At 40.3% G+C, this 6,841-nt stretch overlaps 1 protein-coding gene across 4 annotated transcripts in view; it reads right to left on the bottom strand.

The window, feature by feature from the left end:
* Window positions 1-6,841, bottom strand: part of LOC102215809 (zinc finger protein 516-like) — a 22,811-nt gene extending 15,970 nt beyond the window's left edge. For 2 of the 4 annotated variants that reach the window (XM_005728520.2, XM_005728521.2), the window contains exon 1: window positions 6,379-6,841. The gene's annotated coding sequence lies outside the window, so the exon portion shown is untranslated. The remainder of the gene's footprint in view (window positions 1-6,378) is intronic. The other 2 variants (XM_005728518.1, XM_005728519.1) reach the window with 1 other exon arrangement.

Raw genomic sequence — 6,841 nt, 5'->3', positions numbered from 1 at the left:
ATTTCTATATTGGTTAGAATTAAGATTATTTTTATTTTTCCAGTTCATGAGGACTGTTTTCTTGGCTATGCATAGGGCAGTGAAGAACTAATTTTAACTTTTAAAGTTAAGCTACTCACATTTCAGTCCATTTCCTGTTATCAAAGTAAAATCTTAACATTTCTTGTTCTGTACTGCTTTTATTTACAGATAATGTAATTTTGTAATGTTCAAGTGTTTTTTTATTAAAGGAGTTGGGTATCGGGAATCATGTAATTCTACTGGTATTGCTACTGACTTCTACATTTCTGGCATAGATATATCTATAGTAGGCACAACTGAAACTCAATGATCTGTAAAGATTAATTACTTTACTCACTTTACTTTTAATTAATGGCCTTCAATCCCATAGAAATCTACGTGAAAGGGGATTTCTTACTTGACCTCTGTAGACACTTTCCTGCCCTTTTTATGCACTCAAGTCATTCACTGTCGGATATACTGAATAATCAAATTCACAAAATTTGTAGATCTTGATCATACGATGGTTCAAAATGGAAGTATGAAACCACACACTCACACACTCGCAGCTGTCAATCACAAGTCATTGAGCATGTGGTCTCACAGTCAGACCCGCCCCTTCTCGAGCCATCTTAGTTTCTGCAACCAAGAAAGCGACAGCAGAAACGCTCAAGGCTTTAGATCAGGTGATGTCACAGCAGCTAAGCCCATCTTTTATCGATCTTTTATGATTACCTACTCTTCAAAGCAAAAAGGGCCAGCTTCTGGTTAATTGATATAATAATTTTTTACTTTGAATGTCAATGTTAAAAAACAATAAATAGTTGAGTAGACATTTAAATATTGCTGCCCTTCCAAGTTAATGCCAGAAATACTAGTGGATTAAATGTATTATTTATTTTATTAATGTTTAACAGCAGGTCCCAGTTTCTTTCTCTCTCTCTCTCTGAGAAGGGGAACAAGTAAACAGATGATAGCCATGCTAACCGGCGCTGTTGTGCAGTACTCTGATGTATGAAACAAGCAGGTGTATGTCAGTTTTGTGTCAGGGTGTCTTCTGTCTTTTAGACTCGTCAATTCACCATTTTTTTCTCTGGTTAGTTTAAGATAATTTCTTACAGGTTTTGTGGGCTCAACACAAACTCTAGGTGCAAGCATGACTTCATGTGTAGCAACTATCCAATACAAGTCAGCAACTGGACATCAGATATATTGCCTTGAATACAAACTCGTCCAGTTAACAAAAGAAATATCAGTGTGTTTTAAAAAAAGCCTTCCTTCTATCCTTCAGTCAAATACCTTCTATAAAAATATAAAGAAATATGTGTCATCATATAAATGTTAAATGTCAAGATATTTTTCCACTTGCGTGGTGTGACTGCAGAGCTAACAATGACTTTCTCAGAGTAATACAGGCATGCTTCTTCCCATCCTGCCAGCGTGGCCTGAATGCAGCAGTAGAGGTCTTAGAATAACCTAGTGACCACAGAACAACCTCATTAGAGTGAAGTCTTGAAAAAACTGGCAAAACAAGATCAACACACAGTGATAAAAGTACACAGCTCAGTCCTTCCAGACAACTCTCCATCCCACCACAGCTGGATTATCCTTTTACAGCTCACAAGCAACTCCTGTTATTATTCAGGGCCTATGGCGTTCCTAGAATGACTTAATTGCACAAAAACAGTGAGGTCGCAAGGCGCTGTGGGCGACCAGCCTAATGTACCTAAAAGATTAGACAGCCATGAGCTCAACAGTCACAAGCACGGACAAACTTGCGCACATTCGTGCCCATCCCCCTCCTTGGGCAACTCTCCACTTGGTTACACAACATATACAGGGATTACTCTTCATTGCATGAGATGAGCTGCTCAATGAGTGGCTTTTATCATGGATGCCCCTTTGTGCACAAAAGGGGGCATCCGTGGCATGACAGAGAAAAGACGGCAGCGGTTTTACCTGCTGCAGAAATACACAGTGGTCTCATGCAGACATCAGAAACTACCTGAGCAGCTCCACTAAAGAGCAGAAAAGCAAAGATGAAGAGTTGTCATTTTTAGGGCTATTTTCAATTACTATAGGTTATTATTACTGTTGATTTATCCTCCATGGTAGGCCTGAGGATCCACTGTGTACCCACTCTCTTTTCGGTTCGGATTGGCTAGTGTGGGAGACACTGGAGTATAATCTGCTGGCATTAACTTGCTCTCTAAAAAAAGCACTCTCGACAGGGATTAGATTATCATGGCAAGGTCAACTCAAACTCACTCCGACTGTCTCCCTTTATGTCTCTATCACTCTGGTTTTACTTTATCGGCCTTCCTCTCATCGTTCGGCCTCCTGTCCATAGGTGTAAATTCGAAGACACTGATTTCATTGTCACCTAAATGCGAGTCAAGCCACTAAGTAAAAGAAATGACAGCAGATTAAAGGAGATTAAGCCTACAGAATAAGGCCAAGAGAAGCAGTAAATCAGAACACTTATTAGAAAATGTTTTGTTGATTTAAATTATGTAAAAGTATTATTGTTTTGTTAAGCCTATTTATGATTATCATCATTTTCTAGTTATTTTTCTGGTGACTGACTAATAGGTTCACCAAAAAGGAGGCTGTCACTGTAATCTTATGCATCTTAAATTGGAGATAAACTTTAGCTCGAGTTGATCCTCAGACTAATGAAGATTGAGCCCAAATAATGGACACAGCCACTTTAACTGTACAGTAAATATTATTTTTATGACAGGTTTGCAGTCAGAATTAATGTCTGCATGCAAAAAGTGCATCAGAGGCTGAGGAGGCTGAATCACTCCCCTGCAAATCAGAAAGAAATTTGACATAATTTTAACTAAAATAAATACAAAATGCTAAAGCTGATATTTCTAATCAAACGTACTTGAAGTTGCTTTGGTTTTGCTTTTTCCTGACATCTAATGTTGATCTCTATCTGCGTAAAAGATCATAATTCTCAAGTTACGTAGTAGATAATGATTTGTAACGACATGTGTGTGTAATTTCCCGTTTCCTGATGATTAAGGTAAGGATTGAAAAAGCGTAAGGGGATACCTGCTTAGCGATTTTACCCTGGAGCAAAAGAATGACAGCTGGCAGGAGGGTCTGGATTAGGTTTCCCATAGGGGTATTGCATCTTTTACACCACCACTTCTTTGGAATAGAATGAGCCGATAGTAACCTGATTCCTCCAGACCCATCCAATCTCGTCTCATTGGTCTCAATGGGACCAAACAGAAGGGATCTGTGAACGCCTTACTCATCCCTCCCATCTTCCATCTGCCAGTGTCTGCACTCCAGTTCCTCCACCGGAGACTTAAAGGCCATGTTCTTCTTTCTTTTCTTTATTGAGGAACCTATATGAATCATCAAAAACTATAAATGTTCTCCGCCCATTCAATTCTTAATTGTGCTAAAATAAAGAAACACTGCTTTGTGGTTTTGTAAAAAATGACGCAGTAGCTAAATTAGTGTTGCTCCAAAGAACTGATCACAATAAGCTCCTAAAGAAAATTCTATTTGTTTTACATTTACATTTTCAGAATTTTTTTTAACATAAATATGAATATTTTTCATTTGTAATTAGAAGACAAATTTCCTGATTTATTAATTTGGTGTCGAAAAATTAGCAAACACGTTATAAAAGTTAAAACTTTGAACTTTAGAAAAGAAAAGAAAAAGCATGTTTAAATATTTTACATTTATAATTCTCTTTTTTTGTTTAGGAAAAAATTGCAATTTGAGTAGATTTACTTGCTTAAATTTTAAATGCTTAAGCTTGTCCCTAAAGATTTTCTGTAGGATGATGTTTCTCATCTGTTTACATAAGGCCCAGGTAATGTGACCACCACCACATGCTCTGAATGCAGCATGTGATCCATCTGTATGATGTGCTGTTAGGTAATCACATCAAAAGAGAGGATGCACACTCAGCAAGAACGCGTACGCCTTTTAGCCACAGATTCACCCGCTGCAGACATTTGGCCCACTGAACAGTGCAGATGTTTTTACGTCTAAGTGTAAAGCTCAGTTTCCTGTGTTTAACCCACTCAGAACTTGTTTTCTTTTTTAGGGGTTTTTAGTTGTTTCATTCTGAAAAAACTAACTCCACTGTGATTTGCATGTATGTTAAACATAACTGAAAGCTTGTTACACCTACTATAGATGTTACACTGAGAAATAAATTGACTAAAGCCACTTTTTCCTCAGGGACGAGGAAATCTGTCAAAGATGGTTTAAAGTTACATGATTGCATGATCTGGATTGCTTAAAACATTTGGAGCGGAGAGTGTCTGTATGAAAACAGTAAGTGATAACAGAAGTTGTGATCAACAGCAGCACTGCAGCTCATGTTTGGCCATTTGTGTTAATATGACTTTTTTTTTAACAACACTACAGGAAACTGGTTGAAGTGTTTGCCGCACGACCAAAAGTACTGAGACCAGGTGCAGTGAACTTGGAATTTTACTGCCTTTGAAATGGCTGTTTCAAAGACTGGGTTAGGTAGGCAGTTTGTGATCAATCTGAAAAATTACAATTATAACCTGAATACAACTAGTTGCGTCGGGTGCCCTATTGCAAAGACACGTGTTGAATGGGAGTTTCCCTCATCAGTGTTGGCAATTAGACGGCAAATTATTGGAGACGGGTTGCCTGTCTCCAGGAATAGCCTTATGATCGAAAGTGGCCACCCAGAGGTTGAGGATGTTGCACACTCAGCCTGTGGGCGACCAACTGGTAACACAACCACTTCAATCAATCGCTGAATGCAAAAAAAACCAATCAAACAAAAACTACAACTGAAGTTTGTTGTTTGTTTTTTTGTAGATTCGAGGAGGTTGTCATCTTATTTCTCTTTTGGTGTCACTGAGACACAAAGCAGAAACATGAAAACATGCTGAGTATTTACTGCTTCATGCTGGATTCACAGGGAACAACGGTTTAATGGTTTCAGGGATTTTTTTTATTGTAAACTGAGGTTTGTAAAAATAATTTAAAGACTAAGAAGCTTCATTTTCATTTGATGAGGTCATTGACATTCACCCCAGATTAAAGTGCTGCCCACTAAAAAGAAAGGAAATTGAAATGATTATTACCACCCATTTTAAAACTTGTGTTTGTGCTTATTTTCCCTTACAATAACAATTGCCTTTGTTTTGCAACCACAAAACAGGTTATTACATAAAAACATTAGCATGGGCACTGCTTATTTAACAAGTGTCTTATTTTCGACACAATTTCCACACAGAATTTCCCAATCACTGCATCCCTACTTTCAGCCCACTATCACAATGGGTGCTGCCCAAAGTGGAGATGGCCTGACCCCTCACATCCTCCTGCCTGCGCTGTCTGCACCCCTCCCCCTTCCAGCAACAAGCCTCTGTCCAGACCCCCGGCCTCCTGACCTAATCTAGATGATTAAATCATTTTTTCTTTAGCACAAATTTTGTCCCCCCCACTAGTCTTGTCTGGTAGTTGTCGCACACCCTCCCCTATTGATCGCCATGCTGAGGAGATTACCCTAATAGCTGGGATTACCTCCCCACATGTTGGCTGGTTACTCTAGGGGAGGAGGGGAGGGCTGGAGATGGTGCATGATGTGCAAGTGCAAAGAGGGAGGGGGGGAGTAAAACATATTAAAAAATTTAAATTAAAATCTAGACCTGGATTTGTTTGTTGCCTGTGAGTACTATAAAAGACAAACCAATATTACTCTCTGTGGGATGTAAATAAGACTTTTAAGCACCCACATAACAATCTTTATCATTCAGTGCTATGCTGTGCATGATCAGTCATAAGACAAGAGCTTTTTGAGGCAGGGGTAGACAAACAACACCCTCCAAGGCCCTTTCTGACAAAAATTGGGACCGCTCCTCCTGCTTAGCCCAGCTGAAATCCAGTTTGAGTGCTAAATCAGCCTCAATCTTTATAAAAGGTTAAAAGTTTCAATTATATTTTGTTATAGATTATTGTGAGCTATTTTTTGTTTCTTTTGCTTTGTTTGGTACTACTGGTCAGAAAAAAGAAGCAAAACACACACCATTTTTTTGACTTTTGGACCCTACTCATCAGTCCTCTCCTGATAACAATACAGTTTAAGTGGCCCATCCACATGTTTCACTGAGGCCTCTGTGGTGTGGAGGCTCGGTGGGTGTTTTAGCTCACTGTTTCTAACAAGTGCAAGGGGTGAGAGTGGTTAGAAATCAAGATGTTAGACCCACTGTGACACGAAGGCAGGCGGGCAGGCTGAGAGAGAGGCTGGAGGCCATTCAGACAGTGCAGAGCAGAGAAAAGGAATTCCGTTAATCCGCCGCTGATCCGGTACAATGGCAGCCTTGTTGTCTGTCCCGTTTGCGCTCACTTACTCACCACAAGTTTGCGTGCGTCGACCGCCTTCACAGCTGTGCCCGAACAGCACCGGAGATGATGGTAATGGTTAAAGAAGCGATAATGTGTGGAGCTGGCAGGGAGGGGGTGTCAAGTCGCTACATGTAGGAAACAGCCTCGCTTCACGGGACACACGACTTCTCCCGAGTGCGTTACAAATAACTGACATCCATATTTAGTTGCCAACTAACCGACGGGGATGTTGTAGTCAACTTTCGCCAGCACAAACTCAAAACGGAGCACTTCTCGTATAAGCTGCTCCCGTCCGACACCCCACCGGGTCTCTTTTGTTAGTTAACCGTCGTTTGGCTTCACTCCTTACCTCCAGAGGGGTTAACGATAGGCGGCAGGTCGCTCCTGAAGGAATCCCATCACGGACCGAGCTCTCGCCTCGCAGCGGATAAACACTTGTCCACAAACCGAAGGGAGGGGAGCGGAGGAGGAG

Source organism: Pundamilia nyererei, unplaced genomic scaffold (genome assembly GCF_000239375.1).
Source record: "Pundamilia nyererei isolate P.nyererei 1_Seehausen unplaced genomic scaffold, PunNye1.0 scaffold00028, whole genome shotgun sequence".
Taxonomy (NCBI): Eukaryota; Metazoa; Chordata; class Actinopteri; order Cichliformes; family Cichlidae; genus Pundamilia; species Pundamilia nyererei.
Note: the sequence above shows the minus strand (reverse complement) of the source record. Positions and strands in the feature narration are given on the sequence as shown.